Source organism: Erythrolamprus reginae, chromosome 1, assembly GCF_031021105.1.
Source record: "Erythrolamprus reginae isolate rEryReg1 chromosome 1, rEryReg1.hap1, whole genome shotgun sequence".
NCBI classification, from domain to species: domain Eukaryota; kingdom Metazoa; phylum Chordata; class Lepidosauria; order Squamata; family Dipsadidae; genus Erythrolamprus; species Erythrolamprus reginae.
The window spans coordinates 206,902,705-206,925,188 of NC_091950.1; the positions used below are offsets into that span (position 1 = coordinate 206,902,705).

A 22,484-nucleotide genomic window follows, 5' to 3' on the forward strand; every position below is an offset into this window, starting at 1 on the left:
GGCTTTTTTTTAAAAAAAGAGGAACTCTGAGACGCCTCCAATACACCTGGTGCGAGGCTGCCTCCCATACACTGCCTCTCATGCACTGGCTGCTGCTGCCTGCTGCCTCTTCCTTCCCATGTTGAAGGGCTCCCCTCTCCTCTCGCTTGCTTTGTAGCCAGTGCCTTTCCTTCACTGTGGTGACTCCTTGGCTGCCCAGAGCGAAGGGAGTGTTTCTTTTCTCTGGGCGATGGCAGAAGTTTATTCCCTGTCCAAGCGCCCAGAGAAAGGAAAATGCTTCGTTTGCTCTGGACTGCCAAAGCCTCCTTAAACACCACTGAAAGACTCCTCTGGCAGCCCAGAAAAGCCCGAGATGGCTGGTATTAAAGGGGGAATGGCAGGAAACTGGCCAGGCCTTCGTGCCACTTTCAAATTTCCTGGGAAATTTTTCCGGGCTCGGGTTCCTAAGTAGAAAATGGTTCTTAAGAAGAGGCAAAAAAAATCTTGAACAGCCGGTTCTTATCTAGAAAAGTTCTTAAGTAGAGGCGTTCTTAAGTAGAGGTACCACTGTATATCCACACAAGTTAAATATAGGACTAAAACTGTCAAATATTGTTGAATCTGGAGCAAGCAACTTGAGAAGCAGCACAGAGCAGCATATCTTTCACAACTACTAGATTGCCTCCCTCCCTGAATGAGGAGTTGATTACAATTAGAATAAACTTTTAGTCAGTTCCCCACCACCCCAAACTTTAACTATCCTGGTGGTACAAAGATTAAGTTCATAAGTAGATCTCACATTTCAAAGGATTCTATTCACTGACATGATATATAGGCTCAAAAATATCAAAGATAATATCAAATATTGCCTCTATTGTATCTTTCATATCTATATGGCACCTAGCCTAGAACAAAATATGGATGATTTTATACACATGAAATAGCCGGCAAATTATCACATCCAGCCCTTGGAAGATCTTCTGGCTAATGTTATCATCCAGAATGTTTCTGGAAGAAACTGCAAGGAAGCAACATTTCTCTGCCAAGAGGTCTTTAACAATAACATGGAAAGAAGGAGATAATGCGGGCACGGAATGATACAGCAATCAGAAAAGCCTATTATTTCTATTGCTCTGATGAGACAAGATTTACTTTTCTAAAATTACCATTATTTGTAATGCTTTGTGCAATAATCTTAAAAGTTTTTGTTTTGGTGAGCCTCTAAATTCTATAAAATTTTACATGAGTGTGTCAATTAGAAAAATATATTGAAGAATCTGTTGCTCTTTTTATGAAATAAGGAAATCCTATTAATTGGCCAATTTAACACAGAACAAACAGGAGCTAGAGAAAAAAGCATTTCAATTAGCTCAATGCAGTATGACAGTTTCACATATAAAAATTCCCCAAATTTCTGTAGTTTTATTTTTAATTATTACACAACATGGTATATGACAATGTATTTACAGGCTAAGCAATGCCTTTGTTTTCCTAAAGAAGACCCCAAGCAGTGGAAAAGCAGCTGTGTTTATATCTTGAGTCATCTCATGGAGGATTAAAAGTTTCTTTAACCATTAGTTTGTGATTCAATAACAGGCTTAGTAATGACCAATGCTTCTTATTTGAAAAAAATAGGTATTTAGATGTCTAAAACAGAACTGCAACTATTTCAGCCTGAAGATGCCAACCGATCTTCATTGATTAGCAAGACATTTGGTAGTCCACATAAACATACAGTGATCCCTCGATTATCGCGGGGGTTACATTCCAAGACCTCCCGCAATAATCGATTTTCCGCGATATAGCGGCGCGGAAGTAAAAACATCATCTGCGCATGCGCACCCTTTTTCCATGGCCGCGCAAGGGCTTACAGGTGGAGGCGGGGAGCGATGAAAGTTCGGAGGCTGGCAATGGTTGTTTTTAATGTCGGCCACCCCCCCAGTGCCTCCGGCCTCCTCGCCGCTCGCCCGCCCGCCGCCGCTCGCTCGCCCGTTCGCCCACTCGCCGCCCGCTCCACCTCTCTTTCTCCTCTGCTGCAAGAGAGGCGGGACAGGCATTCTCCGGAGGCTGGTGGGTGCACGAGAGAGGGAAAGTGAGAAAAAGAGAGAGAGCAAGAGGGGGAGAGATAGAGAAAGAGAGAGAAGGAAAGAAAGAGATGAGAAAGGAAGGAAGAGAGTGAGAGAGAGGAAGAAAGAGAGAGAGAGAAGAGTGGAAGGAAGAGAGAGAGAGAAATGATAGAAAAAAGGGGAGAAAAAAAGAGAAATGAGAAAATGATTGAAGCAGAGAATGACAGGAAAGAAAGAGAAAGAGACAGAGAAGTGACTCTTGGTGATGACGTATGACGTCATCGGGTGGGAAAAACCGTGGTATAGCAAAAAAACCGTGGAGTATTTTTTAATTAATATTTTTTGAAAAACCGTGGTATAGCGTTTCACGAAGTTTGAAGCCGCGAAAGTCGAGGGATCACTGTACATAACAATGGTGGGTTGCTCCCATTTCTCCGAAACAGTAGCAGCAGTGGGGGGGGAGGCTCTGGCCACTTGCCTGGAACGCTACTGCGCATGCGTCGAACCAGTAACAATCAGTAGCAAAAATGTAGAACCCATTACTGATACATAGCTATGGTGGTTTTACAGTCAATTTGTATGTGTGTGCGTGCGTATAATGATTACATATTATATACATAATTATATATGATACAATCAAACAAATTATGTATTTTGACTAGTATAATTCCTACAGCAATTGGAAATAAAATGCAATCTATATCATTAGAATCCTATATAAAAACAAAATTAAAGCAGAACACTGTTTTAATAAAAGATGCAAGTTCACTAAAGTTTAGTATCTATATACCTACAAAGGAGGTAGTATCTACCAGTCTCCCAAGTTACATGTTGCTGCATAGATCTTTGCAACACTCCATTTTAAAAAATAATTACTATCAGTATTAATTAAAAGTATAAAAATATACAATTGGATTGAGTGATCATGGTATTCAAATAGCACTATATATTGTAGTGCAGGTCGAGAAGGCTTCATGAGTTGATACATATATTACTACTACTAGTAGTAGTAGTAGTAATAGAAATAGAAGTAAACTTGATTATAGTCACTGACCGATTAAAAAACAGAAAGATAAACAAGTTCTGTGACAGCAAATAAAAATGACATATGCACTATAAAACTGCAAAACAAAAGTATGTAGTCCCATTGTTTCTATCTGCGCATTGTCACAGGGGCATAAATCTCCTGAGATTTCCTCTCAAAGAGCTGAAGAGGAGGGCGGGGGGGAAGCAAGACAAAGGAAATATTTTTCTGTGAGCTGGAACTATTAATTATATAAGCTACTGAGCAGGTAATAGTTTACACATAAAGGAGAAAGATAGCTAAAAGACCATCTATAATCAGATTGCCTTGCTGTGTCCATAATCCTGTATACTACTTCAGAAATAATCTTTTTAACCCTGAGAAGGTAGACCAGGAGGTCTATTTCGTAAACATTTTAGTTAATCGGAGTCCCACATGATCTTTCTCTCCCATTCTCCTGAAGATGTTCAGACAAAAATATTAAATGGCAGAGACGTCCTTAAGATTAGATCACACTGGATACAGGACGTGTTCTCTTCCATATGCTGGCATTCTTCTTTGTCCTAATTCCTTCATTCATTCTAGTGCCAATGTTCTGGCTAGATGTATGGAAAATGTTTTTTGTGCATCAAGGAGTCTGAAACCGAATACACCATATCAACTTTGGGGGCTTGGCAACACATCTGTATTTATGACAGTCGCAGAATTCCAGGGTCACATAATTTCCATTTGTTCCAAGCAACTTCCAACAAGCAAAGTCAATGGGAGAAACCAGACTCACTTAATGACCACATGATTTATTTCACATCTGCAGTGATTTGCTCAACTGTGGCAAAAAGGTCATAAAATCAGGCACAATTCAGTTAACTGACTTGATTAGCAATGTGATTAGCATTTTATTCTAGCTTTTAAATTAAGCCAAAAACACAGAACCTCATAACAGTGCAAGTTCCCAAATGGTGCAATAATGCAAATGACTAAAATGATAAATGAATATAGGCAGCTAATTTTGTAATTTTGAAGTTCAAGTAAATAAATAACTAAACAATGCCGCTTGGCGGGACCCAGGGGAAGAGCCTTCTCTGTGGCGGCCCTGGCCCTCTGGAACCAATTCCCCCCAGAGATTAGAATTGCCCCCACCCTCCTTGCCTTTCGTAAGCTACTTAAAACCCACCTCTGCCGCCAGGCATGGGGGAACTGAGATACTCTTTCCCCCTAGGCCTTTACAATTTTATGCATGGTATGTCTGTATGTATGTTTGGTTTTTATATTAATTGGTTTTTAATCGTTTTTATTATTGGATTATTATTGTACGCTGTCTTATTATTGCTGTTAGCCGCCCTGAGTCTCCGGAGAGGGGCGGCATACAAATCCAATAAATAAAATAAATAAAATAAATAAATAAAAATAAAATGATCTTAATTGGCAGGTGATCTTGACAAATGGCTAGACACGTAAGTTTCACTTTGTCTCAGACATTATTCCATGCATTGACTGCTAAAGGCAAAGTGCTGCATTTGCTTCTCACTTTGCCTGTGCAAATTCCGGATGGGCAGGCCAAGGCAGCATAAGAACGAGTTTGCCTGTGCCAACCTTCTCAATCTTTAAAAAACATTGTGAATCCTCCCTAAATTACTTAACATCTCGTATGGGATCATGGCTTGTAGTTTGAAGAACTCTTGCCATAGAGATTTGTGAAGGCTGAGGGCAGGAGGATATGCTAACATTGAATGAAGAATATTGCCTCACAAAATAGTTGACTTAAGCTACAGAAACTGATCACATTGCACATGAACAACTGCAGATCAATGCTGTGTGTGTGTGTGGGAGAGAGACAGACAGACAGACGGACATAGAATAGAAGAGAACAGAGACTGAGACTTAAAAAACTGAGTGGTTTTCTAGGTCAAAGGCAAATCAAGCTGGGAAACAGGCAATTTTCGTGAGAAACTCTGAAAAATGAGATTATAAAAACCAAGTCAGCCCAATACCACTGAAAAAGAAAAACAAGAAATCCAAAAAGAAACCACCACGATTTTACAATTAACTCTCTCTGATCAACTGAAAGACAAAAAGGATTAGTATAAAAAAATGGAAAAAGAGACATATAACTAAGGCGGAATACTACCATATAGCCTGAAGACGAAGTCAAGAAAGCCAAATCTCAGAATGAACTACCATATTTTCTGGAGTATAAGATGCAGCCTTTCCCCCCTAAAAGTGGGTAGAAATGTTCGTATGTCTTATACACAAAATACAACAATTTTTAGCCTCCTGAATTCCCACCCCTGCATCCCTTTTTTGCAAAAACTGGACCCATTTTTCGTAAAAATGGAGTAGGCAGAAGGTCTTGGAAACCGCCAGACAGCTCCTGAGGACTGCAGGAAGGCAAAAACATCCCCATTTTTGTAAACAAATGGGTGAAAATGGCCCATTTTTCACAAAAATTGGGGCATTTTTACCTTTCCCAGCCCCCAGGAGCTCTCTGCAGGCTTCCCATGCCCTCTGCCCACCCCATGTTTTACAAAACCAGGTGAAAAACAGGTCCATTTTTGCAAAACACAGGGAGCACAGAGGGCTTGGGGAGCTGGGGAGGACAAAAACTTATTTTCTTACTTATCTCTTTGAAATCGTGATGCCTCTTATACACTGATGCATCTTATAGTCCGAAAAATATGGTAAGACTTGCAACAAATATCAAAAATAATTTTTAAAAGTTTCTTTCAACAAAAACAAGAAAAAAGTCAAGGAAACAATTGGCTCACCAAAGAGAGATGTCAAGGAAGTGATGGGCAGCAAGGAGAAAGCAGATCTATTTAATTCATTTGCATTATTTTCATGCCAAAGAAAAAAAATGACCCAATCTATCAAAAGCAGAACTGTAAAAGACACTGGCAAACACAATTTTGGGCCCACTGAACCTTTTCTTTCAAAGATACTGGGGCACCAGAGAACTTATTTCATTTGTTGACAAAGTGACTAAATTAATGGATCAGTGAAATGCTATGGACATAGTATACTTGGATTTCAACTGTGGTGGATTGCTGCCGTTCAGAACGATTCTTTAGAACTGGTAGCGCTGACTCCAGAGAAGCGGTTCCCTGTATCCGTGAAAGTGGGTTCGCCTGCCCACCCCTGGGTTATACTGAACTTTATCTCTGCTTCCGAAGCCTAGCTGATCAGGGGCGGCAGATTGAATTGCTGCTCTGCAGCTGGTTTTTGTGCTCTTTGTCTAGTTTGCAACATGGAAGTTCTATTCCCTCTGAACTGCACATGTGAGCACAGAGCGCACTCAGTGAACTGACAGCAATGAAAAATGAAACCCAACTCTGGATTTCAGTAAGATGTTTCAGTAAGATTGCAACACTGCAGGCTATTTCTGCTGACTGGCTGGAATTTGGCAGTTCAAATTTATTTATTTGTTTGTTTGTTTGTTCATTCGTTTGTTTGTTTGTTTGTTTATTTGTTTGATTGATTGATTGATTTGTATGCCGCCCCTCTCCACGGACTCGGGGCGGTTCACAGCAGCAATAAAACAATATACAATAACAAATCTAATATTAAAAATCTAAAAACCCATTATTTAAAAAGCATACACACAAACATACCATACATAAAACTACATAGGCCAAGGGGAGATGTCTCTGTTCCCCCATGTCACTGACTCAAGGTTAACTCAGCTTTCTATCTTTCCAAGGTGGATAAAATGAGGACCCAAATTGTTGGGGGCAATATGCTGACTCTGTAAATCACTTTGAGAGGGTTTAAGTGCTATTGCTACTGCTATATTTGACAAAATGGACCACAACCTGCTTCTTGGTAAGTTAGAAAAATGTGGGATAGACAGCATCACCACCAGATGGATTTGTAACCGGCTGACCAACCGCCCTCAACATGTACTCCTTAATGGAGCTACATCTACAAGGAGGGACGTATGCATCAGGGTTCCCCGAGGTTCTTTCTTAAGCCCAATACTCTTCAACTTCATAAATGATTTAGATGACGGGATAGATAGGGAAATCATCAAATTTGCAAGAATAGCCAATAACACCCCAGAATATGGGCTCAAGATCCAGAACAATCTTGATAAACTTGAACACTTGGTGCTATGTAACAAAATGGTGAGAAAAGTAAGGTTTTACACATAGGCAAGAAAAAAACAAATGCACAGATACACAATAGGTAGAACCTGGCTCAACAGCAGTTAACTGTGAGAGAAATCTAGAAGTTCTAAGTAGATAATCACTTCAATATGAACCAGCAATACACTGCAGCTACCAAAAAAATTATACTAGGCTGCATTAACAGACGGATAGAATCAAGATCATGTGATATGTTAGTACAACTTTATAAGGTCTTGGTAAGACCATACAGTGGAACCTCGACATACGAGCAGCTCTACTTACGAGCTACTCGAGATAAGAGCTGGGAGGGGAGAGACATTTCTGTTCGTCTCCCGAGCTCAAATCCGGGATACGAGCTGAGAAGAGCCGGGCTGGTTTGCTTTCCTTCCTTCCGGCGCTGATGCAGAGCAAAGCGTCAGGCCCCCCTGGTGCTTTCGGCGGCTTCCGAAGCAACGCTGGGCTCTTTTGCCGCCAAAAGCGTCAGGGGGGCGTGACACTTTGCTCTGCATCAGCGCGGGAAGGAAGGAAAGCAAACCAGCCCGGCTCTTCTCAGCTCGTATCCCGGCACTTGGTGAGTGGAGAGGCGGTCGCCTCCCCTGCCGCCCCACTCTGCGGGTCCTTGGCTTCTGCTGGGGGTGGGGGGATCTGAACGCTTTCCTGAAAGGGACGGAGAAAGCCCTCTCTCGCAGCGAAAGCGCTCCCAGCCAGGGGGCTGCGAGAGAGGGCTTTCTCTGTCCCTTTCGTGAAAGCGCGCCGCGCCCCTCTCACACCTCGGAACTGACAGGGCGCTGCTCTCTCTCCCGTGAGGTGGGGAAAAAAAAAGCAAAAAACCCTTTCTTGGGGGCTGCGAGAGGGGCGCGGCGCGCTTTCCTGAAAGGGACGGAGAAAGCCCTCTCTCGCAGCCCCCTGGCTGGGAGCGCTTTCGCTGCGAGAGAGGGCTTTCTCCGTCCCTTTCAGGAACTTCCCCACTTCAGGAGTCAGCGGAGAAGCGGCGCGGCTGTTTTAAAACATCGGAGCCGGCCTGGGGGGGCTTTCCAGCAACCCCCGAGCCCGGGTTGGGGGCTCGGGGGTTGCTGGAAAGCCCCCCCAGGCCGGCTCCGATTTTTTAAAACAGGCGCGCGGCTTCTCCGCTGACTCCTGGCGAACTTCCCCGCTTTAGGAGTCAGCGGAGAAGCCGTGCGCCTGTTTTAAAAGATCGCAGCCGGCCTGGGGGGGCTTTCCAGCAACCCCCGAGCCCGGGTTGGGGGTTCGGGGGTTGCTGGAAAGCCCCCCCAGGCCGGCTGCGATCTTTTAAAACAGGCGCACGGCTTCTCCGCTGACTCCTAAAGCGGGGAAGTTCGCCAGGAGTCAGCGGAGAAGCGGCGCGCCTGTTTTAAAAGATCGCAGCCGGTCTGGGGGGGCTTTCCAGCAACCCCCGAGCCCCCAACCCGGGCTCGGGGGTTGCTGGAAAGCCCCTCCAGGCTGGCTGCGATCTTTTAAAACAGGCGCGCCGCTTCTCTGCTGACTCCTGGCGAACTTCCAGCTCCTCCTCCTCCTCGCCGGGAAGCACCGGGCACCCCTCAGCCGACATCTTTTCCCCTCAGCCCTCGGGCTTGCACGCATTAATCGCTTTTCCATTATTTCCTATGGGAAACAATGTTTCGACATACGAACTTTTCGACGTACGAGGCTCCTTCCGGAACCAATTAATTTCGTATGTCGGGGTTCCACTGTACTTGCAATACTCCATCCGGTTTTGGTTGATACAATATAAAAAAGATATTTAGACTGTAGAAAGAGTCCAGAGAAGAACAATAAAGATGATTAGGGGGCTGAAGGCTAAAACACATGAAAAGTAGTGGCAGGAATTGGGAATGTCTAATCTAGTGAAAAGAAAGTTCTAGGAGTGACATGATAGCAGTGTTCCAATATTTGAGGAGATGCCACAAAGAAGAAGGCTATTCTCCCAAACACCTGAAGGCAGAACAATTATACATTGTACAAAATTGAGCATAGTATATTTCTGCAAATGTGAATCTGTACTTACTATTTTTCTTTGGGATGGTTACATATTCAAAATTAGAAAACAATGAACGTAGCAGTGCAGAAGTTGGTAATCTTTTTACTTAAAAAAAAAGTAGAAGACAAACAGGCAAGGCCATGAGTACCGGGCCACATGGCTTTGCATGCCACTTTGGGCACACGTGCCATAGGTTCGCCATCATGGCTCTATGCTATGTGGTTCAGTTAATGATAAATGATAATTCTGTATCATTAACTTCCTAGGAAGAAGAAAACAGCCCATCCACCCTTTTATACAACAAATATCTTTTTCCTCCATGTGCAGGCAAAAGGAAACCTCATTTTGGGAGGAAATACAAGGCTTGCCATGGGAAGGGAACTTGGAGGCAGGAAATCCATGAAGACAAAGGGTTTTTGCTTTAACTGTTGCAATCCTCCTCCTGAACATATATGCCCAAGGCGGAATGGGATTTTCATCTCGGACTCTTCAACCCTTCATTCTCCTTGGGTGTTTCTCCTCAGGTGATTATCCCCCAACTTATTTCCTCAGGTGACACACCTTCACCAATTTGCCCTAGGCCAGAGGTAGGCAAAGTTGGCTCTTCTATGGCATGTGGACTTCAACTCCCAGAATTCCTGAACTAGCATGATTGGCTCAGGAATTCTGGGAGTTGAAGTCCATAAATCACAGAAGAGCCAAGTTTGCTTACCCCTGCCTTAGGCAATAGGTGACCGGCATCTGCATCCCACACCCTTTGACACAGCTTTTTCACAGAAAAAGGATCCATCCTGGGTGTTCCGTCCCTTCCGACAATTATCGCCCAACCAATCAGCTAGAAGGGCCTACTCTCTCCCCCACCAATACAAATCCAGCAAAAGGTGAGGGAATGATAATCTAGTGATCTTTTTGCTGAACTGGAGACCAGGTTATTTTGTGGGGGGCAGAGGGGAGGAACACTTGGTTTACTCAGTCTCACCAAATTCAATGCTAGGATTGAAATAGTACTGTATTTCAAATAGAACAGTTGGATTACTTGGAAGTAAGAATTATTTAAAGGACAATTAATATAAATCCATATATACATATCCTCCCAACCCAGCATGTGAAAATGCTGTGCAGCCTCTCCCTTTTGTCTGCAGAGGAGGGGTGTGTGTGTGGAGAAGAGAGAGGGTTGGAATCCGGGTTAAGCAAAGTGGAGAGAATGGAAATCCCTTCCTTTCCTTTTTCACAGACAACCTTCTGCACCTTTCCATTTCTGCACTGGGATTCTCCTCAAGTGGAGAAAATGTGCTTTTTAGCAGGGGTGGGGGCAATTGAGATCACTAAGATATCCCACTGTTCTGGTTTCTGGTATAAATTTAGCAATTACAAATAACTCTTATTAAATGCATTATATCACGAATAAAGAAACTCCATTTATTTCTCTGCTCTTCTGGAATTCAAACATATTTCATACACGCACTTATCTGTTGGTCCGTTATCTCCCTTGACCGCATTTCTCACATTCCTTCTCCTTCTCCACTTAACAAGATTTATTTTCCTAAATGCATGATCTCTAAAAACAGCAGCCCTGACTGTTAATCACATAGAATACTTTTGCTTACTTGAAAATGGCAAGAAAAACATCCATTTTTCTCATCGGCAACGTTGAAACTCCACCCTTCTTCCCCACTGACCCCCTGACATACCAAATACATCACTACAGTATTTAACCCATTCCTCTCCTTAATATCTTCTTCCAGACCTCTGTTCTCTACGTTTTTGGACCCTTCTGAATTTAAGGTTAACCCAGCGAGCGTCTGACTCTCCCTCGCTAGATCCTGAACTCATAGCCCCATCCTGTGGCTGGCGAATCCTAGTGCAGAAATGAAAGGTGCAGAAGGTTGTGTGTGAGTGTGCAAAAGGAAAACAAGGCAGGGTGCAGAGCTATGTGATTAGCCTGATGAGACTTGCTTCCGAGTAAACCAACTGTTCCTCTCTGCATTGAGGGGGGAGGGGAGGCTAAGGAAGTGGAGGGGAGGAAGGCAAATATTTTATACCTTTCTCCTTTGTCTGGATTTATATTAATTGTCCTCTAAAGAATTCTTACTTCAGTGTGAACCAACTGTTCCATTTGAAATACAGTAGCGTCTCGGTTATCCATCCTTCGGATATCCGACATTCTAGATCACCTGACGCCGCAGCTGTGTGGGGGCGTGGCTGTAGGCATTTCCACACACACCCCAGACACGCCCCCAAACATGGTAGCCGTGATAGGGAAGCAGCCCCCAAAGACTGCCTTCTCTCTGCAAAGCTTCAATTGGGGGGAAAGAGGCGGGGAGGTGGAGATGGCAGGCAGGAGGGAGAGCCACTTCTCGTCTCTCCTCCACACACAGCTCCGCTGCAGGTACTGGCTGCCCAGCCAGGAGGAATGCACTTCCTAACACACACACACACCCCTTGGAAAAGGAGCCATGGCGGTTGCTTGTTAAAGTTGCTTCTTTCCGAGCTGCCCCATAGTTTTGCAAAACGGGAAGCCGGAACATTGATAAGGCAGGCAATTGGGCTCCGGAGCAGGGTTTACAGGCGTTGATCTCCACCTGCTTCTTTCTTTCCCTTGCCCTCCACTCATTCAGAAGCTTTCCTCTCCATAGCAACTGTGCATGTGTGTGAGAGAGAGGGGGGGGAAGAGAGAGAGAGCGAGAGCTAAAAGACTTGTTCTATAGTCATTAGATCTGGTATTTTGGAAAGGTAGTTTTTGTGTCCTCATCAAAAGAAATTACAATTTGCAACACATATGCACCCCCCCTTAACTTGAAAAAGGAGCCGTGGTGGTTGCTTGTTAAAGTTTTTTCCAAGTCCTGTAAGTGGATTCAAGATTGGAGGAGAGGGACAGAGCGAGAGCAAACAAACAGTGAACAGGGGAATGAAGAGGATTGTTAAATTAGGGGAGAGAAAAGGAATGGGGCATGTGAGGTGCTTCCTTTCTCTCGGCGGTGGGAGAGGTCTATCTATTTCTTATATTCAGGGGCAGGGGATAGGTCAATCATGGCGAACCTATGGCATGGGTGCCACAGGTGGCATGCGGAACAATATCTGCTGGCACACGAGTCATTACCCTAGATCAGCTCCAATGTGCATGTGTGTGCCGGCCAGCTGATTTTGGGCTCGCACAGAGGCTCTGGGAAGATGTTTTTTGCTTCCAGAGAGCAAGGGAAGCCTTTGGAGCCTGGGGAGGGCAAAACACGAGCCTATTGGGCCCACCAGAAATTGGGAAACAGGCCATTTCCGGCCTCCAGGTGGCCTCTGGATAGGTGGGGGGAAGCTGTTTTCGCCCTCCCCAGGCACTGCATTATGGGCGTGGGCACTCATGAATGCACAATAGTGCGTGTACACACTATTTCGGCAACCAAGGAAAAAATGTTCGCCATCACTGGGATAGGTGATGTCTTTATAACTACAGATACTAACAGACACCATCTCCTGCGTTTCAAAGCATTGCTCAGGAAACATACTTTGATCCTTTAAGCAGTTAAATGCTACACTCTTTTTCAGCATTCACAGAAAGGCAACTCTGACAAATTTAAATAGCTCATAGATACTTTTATGTAATAGAAAGACTTGTACAAGTAGGCATTTCCTCCATGCAGATCTGAGGGAGGGAGAGCCACCCGCTGTCTGCCTTATTGGAGCCTGGCCTCTTTCTGTTTACAAATTCTGGAGCCAGACCGGGGCACTGGCTGGAGGCGGGCCGTCTGCTTCCTTGCTTACACTCAGCCTTTGTCTAGTACTACTGTTCCAAAATGTACAACTCTGTATATGCACGCAGCAAAGTAGAGTTTTCCTATAGTGGTTATCCTGGGTTCCCTTTCCCTGGTCCCCCACCAATTTTATTCTAAAAGATAATTTAAGGATTACGGTGTTTATATTTTCCTCAGCGGCAAGTCTTAAAAAAGGCTTCCAGCCAAAATTACTTTACTCTTTTGCGGAACTGATCCAAAATCCTCACATTTTCAGACAGAACAATTACATTTCTTTCTCCACTATCCAAAATATACTTTGGGTTTTTTTTTAAACATTCTCCTCTATAGAATGTGTGTGTGTGTGTGTGTGTGTGTGTGTAATATTCAATTTCATAATTTCATGTCTTTAGTGTTATTAGTTTTGACAGAAATGTTTTCAATTTATCTTTTGTACTACACCTGGTTTGCAATCTGGCACAGATTTAACAGTCTTTTACTTCTGCTTTTTATTAAAAAGTGTATGATATTCAGATCTGGACAAAGAACTTCACTACCAGCAAGGGCACTGCTTCTGTATCCGTGAACTGCTCCTTAAAGGAATATTTTCTTTTTTCTGGGCTTATGCTTATGGGTGGCTCAGGAAAAAATGCTGCTGAATTGAGTAATTAATTAAGTACACTACCTTGCATTAAATACCCGCCTTAGGTAATTAATTTGCTTCAAAGATTATTTTGAGCTGTGCCTCATTGCACATACACGTATCCTCAATGTAAATAATACAATTGAGCCCAAAAATTATGTTGCTAAGTGAGACAGTTAAGTGAATTTTACCCCCATTTTACAACCTTTCTTGCCACAGATGCTAAGTAAATCACTGCAGTTGTTAAATTAATAACATGGTTGTTAAGTGAATTTGGCTTCCATATTAACTTTGCTCGTCAGAACACTTGGATTTTGATCCACTGACTATGGGGATGCTGCAACAATCTTAAGTGTGAAAAACAGTCATGTCACTTTTTTCAGTGCCATTGCAATTTCTAATAGTCACTAAATGTGTCTTCAAATTCCATCCCCTTAGTTTTGAGACAATCATTTTTGTAAACTTAACAACATCAATGCACTGGAAAACCCAACTTTCTTTCCATTAACATTTTCTCACAACTTGAGGGAATGTGTATTCTTTCTATACATTTGTTCATAGGTTCCAACAGCAAATGGTCAGGTATTGTCCCTTGCCACAGCATTACAGCCAGTCTTTTTAAAAAAGGCATTCCTATTCAAGTTTGTCAACCTTTTATATTTTTCCACAAGGAAATATGCTTCTGTTCAACTCACAAAATCTGGCATCAATGGATGATCAATGGAACCAACTTAGAACTAAGGATAAATGTCTTGCCTCCAGAAATTATGGTGTTCCAACCCTGGAGGTTTTTAAGAAGAGATTGGATAAACATTTGTCTGAAATTGTATAGGTTCCCTGCTTGAGAAAGGGGTTGGACTAGAAGGCCTCAAAGGTCCATTCCAACCCTGTTATGCTATTATTTTAAAGTCTGTTGTGGAGCAAAAGCAAAGCAAAAGCAAAAAGGCTCAAATCCCTGCATATTCCAGATGGTTTCTGTTTGAAAAACTTAGTTTTTTTTAACCACTAAGTAAGTGTTGATGCCTGGCGACTGCTTGAATTAATCCTTACAATCTTTGTCACAGCATTTTCAGAAATGGTTTGATCTCATGGCTGAGAGAGAATGACTGATCCAAAGTCACACAGTTGACTTGTGCCTAAGGCAGGACTATCTCCTAGTTTCTAGCTTGATGTCTTAACCACTACCCACAAATTGGTTCTCAAAATTCTTAATACTTCTAATTGTACCTATCAGTTTTCTGCCTTACTGATTCCATTAGAAGCAAGTCATTGGTGCTTCCCAGCATCAGCAAGAGCCAATACTCAGAACTGAACCTAAGAATGTTGTTTCATAGACACTATTTCCTATTTTGCCTCAATATCTTATTGAAAAGAATTAGATCATGCTCTAAAAAACAGTATTTGTTGAAATGTGGAAGCTATCCGTTTTGCAAAACCTCAGGATAGCCTTGAATGATTTTGCCATCTCAGTTACAATCCAAAGAACATTAAACAAATCCATGTGTTATCACATATTGACTCAATAAATACAGGAATGCATATATGTGAGTCCATCCAAGGATTTCTACAATAACTGAAAAAGAAACATCCATCTCTTCTTAATCTAACACGTTCTAATTTATTCTGTCGTGAATACTATTTATACAAAAATACATTATAATTAATATTAGACTTGTCACTGAACTAGCACTTACTAAAATACAGCACACAAAAAAGCCCATTCACTGCAAAAATGATAAGTTTCTATAGCAACTGAGCCATGTTCCTTTTATTTACACTTTTAAAATATTATTTGCCAATGTCAAGCAAGTAATAATAATCTACCAAAGAAGAGTACTGTACATCCTAATATTAAATACCAATCATCTTCAAGACATCAGACAATTTTTTTAAAAAAATTCAAATTTATAGTGTTCACTGGATCTAATTCTTTTAAAAAGTTATATGTATCCATCATCTTGGGAGCTTTTAAGGAAGAATACTTCTACTATTATTTGCTATTATCTAAATGGATTGAATACCAATGGAATGGACTTCTTGTTTCCTTTGGAAACTTTGCATATCCCTACATTTATTTCAGGAGTTCATGGAACTGTTAGGAATCCAGAGAAAACAACCTCAGATGCAAGTTAAAATCTGTGTATACAACACTAGAATATTAATCCATTCTGGATTCTTCCACTGACCGTCCTCCACCACTTGCTGTAGAACTTGACGCCCAAAGGCAGCGTCGGCTGATGCATATTTGTCAATCTTGTAATGCTTTATAAGGGGGTGGGGGAAGCTCTGGAGATTCCATGTCAGGGGTGGGGCCTGGTTGCAACTGGGTACTGGAGGGGGACAGATCAAGTAGGACCTGGCTGACTTGAGGCAGGCCCACTGGAGCTGGGGCAGACTGGGCTTGAGGAGCCTCCTGGTGTCTCAGACCTGAAAGTCCCCAGAGGTTGGTTGAAACCACCAAGGGACCCATGGTATCCAAGAATAAGGCCCCTTCCGCAGGGGCCCTGGTAGGACCCTGTTGAGGTGAAATGGATCTTGCAGCTCTGTTACAAATTTTTTGAAGGGCACAATCCCTGCGGTTTTCTGCCTTGTTGGTTGCTTCAAAGGTGGCTCTATTTCTCTTTTTGGAACTCTTCTCCCCCCGCTCCCCCGGTTTACCTGACAGATTGGAAACTCCATCCGCCATGATATAGGTTGGTGTGAGTAAATAGGCCTAGAGCTTGGAACATAAAAATTCAAGCAAATAATTTTTTAAAAACTTTTCTCTCCAATCAAAGAAAAAAATTCTTTGCCTGAAAAAAAAACACCAAAATGGTCGATCAATTGGCAGGTTCCTCAATAAGGAGATCCCCTAATGCCGACTGGACTACTGCTGCAATTCCACTCTTCCCTGTGATCAATGAGTAAAAGGGAAAGAGCCATGGTGATGCTGTTGCAGCTAAAAATCCCAAGTAGTAAACAGGCCTCGTCTTGACCAGCAGGACGAATGCAGAGATTGTGCAGGAAAAACAGGAGAACCGCGACCTAGTGGCACATCTGAGAGGGACTGTTGACTTGGAATGGGCCTCAAGGCTGTCACCAGCCCGAGGCCAAGCTCAGAGGTGATTCTGAGTGTGCTCTGAAGGTCAGGTCGGTCGCGACTGTAATTTGCGAGCCTTGTGGCTGTAACCAGCTGGAGGCCGGGCGGCTGAGGCAGCAATGTCACACTCCAGTGAACAGGCGGGCCATGGCTGAGAAATCCGAGCCTCTTGGCTGTAATCAGCTGGAGACCCAGTGGCACAGGCAATAGCAATTGTGCTTATGGCCAACAGAACTTTCCTACCCTCGAAACTCAAGTCAGCCAGAAGCTTGAGTGGGAAGGACAGCGATAAGTGCTTTGAGCTATAGCCGCTATTTAGGTGAATAATCTGGCATATGCTCCAAGGAGGACAAAAGCCTTACCTCTCAATGGCAGGCTGGGCTGAAAGCCCTCAGTCAATGCCACTGTCCACCAAAAGGAGAAAATGTCCAGAAGTGTAAATTTAAGTACACTCACATATCCTAAGACAAACTGTTGAGACAAGGAACTAGCAATCGAGATGAGGTGTGTTCATGATGTCCTGTTATGCTGAGGACCGAGTCAGGACTGGGAGTCCAGTGGGCGGATCCTGTTTTAAATAAGAGACTCAGTCCTTTGATATGACTAGTAATAACACCTATCCTGACTGCTGGCTCCTCCCATGATGGAGAAAAAAAAGGTTCTTGGCTATTTATTGTAGCATTTGTAAGGAGAATTTTATTTCTTGGGCTTCCAGGTTTTCTTCTGTTTCAAGGAGAACAGAGGAGGACAGAAAAATCCTGCCTCTTCTCCATGTGGCTATGGTGCAACAGGAAGCTTGTTTTCCAACAATTAGGAAAATAGGGGTGGGTGGGAACAGAACATTAACTATTCTAAGATTTTAGATTGGTTCAAAAGACTAGAGCTCTTTTGTTTTTTTCTAGGATACAGTACTTCAGAATATTTCAAAATTAAACCAACATGAATGTGACTGATTTACCATTTGGGGATTTTCATCGTTCTTCATGAACATCAAATGCATTTCTAAATGAACTTAGATCCTCCTGTATTGCCAACGGCTTTTTTTTGCCTGTCAGAGTTGCCAAATGAATATTGTAAATGCTCTGAGTTAGCAGTGAAAGGCTGAACTGCAATCTGCATGAAACTCAGTAATGATTTGAACATCAATCTTTTCTGCTCTAGGTCGCTATCTCTAGATTGATTGATCAAATGTATTGATCTCTTGTTATCTTGCCTAAAATTCCACCATCTACTGATTTCTGAAAATTTTAATATACTGTATTTTCTAATGTATGATATTTCTGAATACCACTTAGCAGTGTTGCAGGTAATTGGCATCCATGACAATTATGCTGCTGACTTTTCCTATGTAATGCCATCTCATAAAATGGAGATCATTAGTCATGGTTGTACACAGGTGCTAAATTTAATAAGTACTGTATGTTTGATTATTTTTATATTAATGGCAAATATTTATACCTTATGGTGGCAATTACATTTATAAATGTTTTAGATTAGTTCTACTATCAAATGTTTTTCTACCTTTAGAGTAGTGGTTCTCAACCTTTCTAATGCCACGACCCCTTAATACAGTTCCTCATGTTGTGGTGACCCCCAACCATAAGTCTAGCACCAATTCTCCCAACAGAGCTTTAAGCTGAATGGAAGGAAGGTCAAGGGGACACCCCCAATGTAAACACCTGATTGGTCGGATTGTACAAATATGTTCCCAGGGGCCAGAATAGAAGCTTTAGTTCCTAACACCATGGGAAATTTGTCTTTTCCCATGATTTTAGGCGACATCTGTGAAATGGTTGTTCGACCCGCAAAGGGGTCCCGACCCCAGGTTGAGAACCACTGCCTTAGAGGTATCTTTACCACTAATTACACTTTAAACACTTTACATTTCATAATCAATTTATTTCATTTAATTTTTATTGCACAAGGAATGTGAAAAGCTTGAAAAAAATCTTTTAGGGAAGCAATGTATTCCACTATATAATCTGCATCCTGCTTGCAACAGCAATTGCCCTTTTGAGAAAAGTCAAACTAACTCCTGATACCATTTTCCCATTCAATAAACTGTGGTGTTATATTTGAAGTATTTCCCAGACTTCAAATATACACACCATTTTTCTCTAGCCAGAAAAACCAGGGTCACTGCCAGACACATTCAGAGCTGCACACAAAGAAGAAAACTGGCAGACAATAAAGGAACACTCTCCTCTTCCAATTAATAGAACACATCTCGATGCTGCGGTAGCATTTTGGATTTGATTTCTAAATAGGCAACTGAGCACACTTATCTGTGACATTTTAAAGACATAGTTGCGGTAAAATGAAAACAGGTGCTTCTGTGTGTTCCAAAGCATCTTTTGGATAATCATATTTGAAACATTTCATGCTGTAGCAGACTGTCTCTCTTCTGACCCTTAAGGAAGAGCTAAGTTTTGGCCAGCAGGGAGGTAACACGGAGCTGGGTCCAGGAGATTATTAACGCTTCTTTGGGGAGGGGGCCCTTCCCGGCTCCCTACAAGGAGGCACTTGTGCGCCCCCTCCTCAAGAAGCCTTTCCTGGACCCAACCATCCTTAACAACTATCGTCCAGTCTGGGAATGGGAGGCACTGTTGGGAGTGGGAGGCACTGTTCTTCAGTGGTTCTCCTCCTACCTCTCTGGTCGGTCGCAGTTGGTGTTATTGGGGGGTCAGAGGTCGACCTCTAGGTTTCTCCCTTGTGGGGTGCCTCAGGGGTCGGTCCTCTCCCCCCTGCTATTTAATATCTACATGAAACCGCTGGGCGAGATCATCCAAGGGCATGGGATGAGGTATCATCAGTATGCTGAGGATACCCAGCTGTACATCTCCACCCCATGTCCAGTCAATGAAGCAGTAGAAGTGATGTGCCGGTGGCTGGAGGCTGTTGGGGTCTGGATGGGTGTCAACAGACTCAAACTCAACCCTGATAAGACGGAGTGGCTGTGGGTTTTGCCTGCCAAGGATCATTCCATCTGTCCGTCCATCACCCGGGGGGGGGAATTACTGACCCCCTCAGAGAGGGTCTGCAACTTGGGCGCCCTCCTCGATCCACAGCTAACATTAGAGAACCATCTTTCAGCTGTGGCGAGGGGGCGTTTGCTCAGGATTGCCTGGTGTACCAGTTGTGGCCCTACGTGGACCGGGAGTCACTGCTCACAGTCACTCATGCCCTCATCACCTCAAGGTTCGACTGCTGTAATGCTCTCTACATGGGGCTACCTTTGAAGAGTGTTCGGAAACTTCAGATCGTGCAGAATGCAGCTGCGAGAGCAATCATGGGCTTCCCCAGATATGCCCATGTCACACCAACACTCCGCAGTCTGCATTGGTTGCCGATCAGTTTCCGGTCACAATTCAAAGTGTTGGTTACGACCTATAAAGCCCTTCATGCATCAGACCAGAATATCTCCGGGACCGCCTTCTGTCACACGAATCCCAGCGACCAGTTAGGTCCCACAGAGTTGGCCTTCTCCGGGTCCTGTCGACGAAACAATATCGTTTGGCAGGACCCAGGGGAAGAGCCTTCTGTGTGGCAGCCCTGACCCTCTGGAATCAACTGCCCCCGGAGATTAGGATTGCCCCCACCCTCCTTGTCTTTCACAAACTCCCTAAAATCCACCTCTGCCATCAGGCATGGGGAAATTGATTCCCCCGGGCCATTTCTGTTTTATGTATGGTTTGTCTGAGATGTATGACTGTTTTTTATATTAAGGGTTTTAAATTGTTTTTTTAATCATTGAATATGTACTGTTTTGTTGTTGTGAGCCGCTCTTAGTCTTCGGAGAGGGGCGTCATACAAATCTAATAAATAATAATAATAAAATAATAATAAAATAATAATAATAATAATAATAATAATAATAATAATAATAATAATAATAAAAACTAGAAATAAATATATTCACTTCCACTACCATTCTCTCAGTTATAACTAGCAAATTTCATAAAAATGAATATTATCAACTTGGATTTTCAAAATATGAATTCTTTATCTGGTTAAGAACGACAATTGTTTAACACTATGGCCTTTTCTTTACTCATATACTGATAATACTCTCCTAGAGCGTGGAATAGAAGAAATAGGCCATATTAGTATTCAGGATGTATCTGCCAAGGGCTTTTAGGATTAAGATTAACAATGCAGGAAGCATATCTGAGAACTCAATCCTCAAATACATTAATGTATTTTAGATCAATGTACAAGGGGCATATACTCTGTTGTTTTCTTATTATTCACTTGTAAAGTCGTCTTTATGTTTCCAAGAGGGAACAGTAAGAATATTGATTTGAATTTTTTTCAGCTGAAACTTGAATTATCCCATAGTACTGGTCAATATCATTTACTGTCAGTTTCTTCCACTATCATTAATAATGTAAATATTAAAACAAAAGAGAATAGGGAATAAGAATAAAAGGAAGACAATTTCTATTCTTATCACAAGCATCATGTACAATATACTACAGTCTTCATTATCCTCAGGCCAATGCCTGTACTTTTATTACATTTCTACCAATAATTAGTTTGGTAGGCCTGTGATGATTCCTTAGCATGCTCTGAAAGGTATGAAGAAAAATGCTGATTTGTAATTAAAAAGTATGACACAAACATGGCCAATGAGAATATGCCTTGAAAATAAGCAATCTTGTGGTAAAGTACATGCAATCCTCAAGTTATGACAATTCATTTAAAGTCTGTTTGAAATTACAAAATAACCTCACCCCAAGTACTTATGACACAGTCCCGAAATTATGAATGTTGCATCACTACAGCTGTCGTTCACACTTACAAACGACTCCAAAGGCATTGCAACATTGCCCTGACTATTCCCCCCTGCCTCAGGGTCTCCACAGGAAAATGCTTTTAGCGCTGAGACTGCAAGCAGGCAATGAAACCATGGCAGAGAGGCTGGAGACGAGACAGCTCACTAGATTTTCACAAGGTAAGTGACTCAACGTGGCAAGATGGGGGGGAGCAATTGTGAGGACCCCAGGGGAGGAGCATAAGGTATCTCAGTGGGTCAGGGGAAGCCTTGGATGGTTCCAAGGCTAGCCCCCCCCCAATGGTCTTCCCCACCCTGAGATACCTCATGTGCACAGACAAGCCATGCCTTTGACTAGCGAATGCGTGGTCAAAAGCAGGGAGTGATCACATTCATTTGACATGATTCACTTCAACCAATCCTTGAGTTACAAATCTAATTGTCAGGCTCCATTACATTCCTAACTTGAACAAGGCAATCTCCTAGTACTGTGATGGCACGTGAAGCATTGCTCTATGTCAGCTCCTGATTTTCGGCCTTGGGAAATACCGTTTTGCCCTCTGGATGCTTCAGGGAAGCTTCCCTTAAGTCACGCCCCCCCCCCCCAAAATCCCCCAATAGACAAACCGTAAGTTTGGAAAAACACACGGGTTTGCCATTGTGGTGTTTTTTGCACTCTGGAGTGTTCAGGGAAGCATCCCTGAAGCCCCAGAGGCGGCAAAATCGCCCAATGGATGGCAGGAGCTATCTTTGTTCCCTCCCCCACCTCAGCAGCACGAGACGCTCCAAATATGCATCCAGTTTTTGTGTGATGGAAAAAAGAAATCGGGTCTAGCCAAACCCACAAAGCAAAATCACTCTAGCTAGCTTCAGATTGCAGGGCAATCCAAAGGTTCATTTTAGAGGGCTCCAGAGAGTAAATGTTTTCCCTGGAAGTTTTTCCCAAATGTTATTTTTTTCCTGTTTATTTACAATTTAAACTAAAGAGTTTTGCCCGTCCACTTTCGGGGCAGACCTGTTGAGCCCTAGTTGAGCCCAATCATGCTAGCTGAGGAATTCTGGGAGTTGAAGTCC

General features: G+C 42.8%; 1 protein-coding gene across 1 annotated transcript in view; it reads right to left on the minus strand.

Moving 5' to 3' along the window:
- The window catches only part of BMPR2 (bone morphogenetic protein receptor type 2), a 102,451-nt gene that overhangs the window by 38,632 nt on the left and 41,335 nt on the right, over positions 1 to 22,484 (minus strand). The window lies entirely within an intron of this gene.